Genomic DNA, 1578 nt, shown 5'->3' with positions numbered 1-1578 from the left:
TAGATGACTGGGACCTTTTAAAAATTAAATTCTTGTGTGCGTCGAAAGATTTCATCAAAAGGGTAAAAAGAGAACCTACAGATTGGGAGAAAATATTTGCCTATGACATATCTGACTAAGGATTTATCTCAAAAATCTACAGAAAACACCTCAACATCAAAGACAAATAACCCAATTCACAAATAGGCAAAAGACTTGAACAGACACTTCATCAAAGAAGATATACAAGCAGCCAACAAACACATGAGAAATTGCTCATGATCATTAATCCTTGTTGTTGTTGTTATGTGCCGTCGAGTCGGCTCATAGTGACCCCTCCTTGGGTTTCTGAGGCAGTATCACTGCGGAAGTAGGTTTGCCCAACCTTCCTTCCGAGGAGTGGCTGGTGGGTTTGAACCGTCAGCCTTCTGGTTAGCAGTCAAGTGCTTTTAGCCGCTATGCTACCAGAGCTCATTAATCCTTAGAGAGATGCAAATCAAAACAACATTGAGATATCATCTCACCCCAGCAATAATAGAAAAGTTCAACAGATCAGATAGTAACAAATGCTGGCGGGGTTGTGGAGAGATTGGAACTCTTGGGCACTGCTGGTGGGACTGTAAAATGGTACAACCATTGTGGCAAGTGGCATGGTGTTTCCTTAAAAAACTGAAAATAGAAGTACCATTTGACCCAGCAATTTCATTACTAGGAATAGATCCTAAAGAGGTGAGAGAGAGCACACGAACAGACACATGCACACCTATGTTCATTGCAGCACAATTCACTATAGCAAAGAGATGGAAACAACCTAAATGCCCATCAACGGATGAGTGGATAACCAAATTATGGTATATCCACACAATGGAATACTATTCCACATTAAAGAACAAGGAGGCATATGGGAATCATCTCGCAATGTGGATGAACCTGGAGGACATTATGCTGAGTAAAATAAGTCAATCACAGAAGGACAAGTATTGTATGAGCCCATTACTATAAAAAGAGAAGGGTTTGCTTGGGAAAGGGAAGTCACCTAGTAGGTTACCGGGATGGGGAGGGAAAGGGTAGGATTAATTTAGGGCTAGTTAGAGCTTACATGCTGACATGGGTAGGGGGAGGGATATATGGGAAGGATATATGACCACCATGATAACATTGGGAAATGAGAGGACACTGAACTGTGCACATAAGAGATAGACGACAGATGTTAAAACTAACCCATGTGTCCACAATACCACATTGCCATTAACACCAAACACTAGGCTATACAGATAAACACAAACACCTGAGATGATCAGACAGGGATCAGTGAATAGAGGTATACTCTAGACCAAGAATAGATTCAGCTGGAGGCTAACCTTGTATAGACACCAGTGATACAAAATACCTGCAGTTCTTACAGAAACAATAGAAGACAGACACAGAGTAATCCCTCATAGACATAATCCCTCAGGACCATAGTACTGGGGTACACCAGACTCAATTGGCACAACAAAATACATAAAAGTGTTGCTCCACATCCTACATTGGTGAGTAGTGACTGGGGTCTTAAAAGCTTTCAAGCAGCTGTCTAGGATGCAGCTAATGATCTCCTAG

Source organism: Orycteropus afer, unplaced genomic scaffold (genome assembly GCF_000298275.1).
Source record: "Orycteropus afer afer isolate SDZICR_OR568_19922 unplaced genomic scaffold, OryAfe1.0 scaffold00003, whole genome shotgun sequence".
NCBI classification, from domain to species: Eukaryota; Metazoa; Chordata; class Mammalia; order Tubulidentata; family Orycteropodidae; genus Orycteropus; species Orycteropus afer.
The sequence above is the reverse complement of the archived record's forward strand: the minus strand, read 5'-3'. Positions refer to the sequence as shown.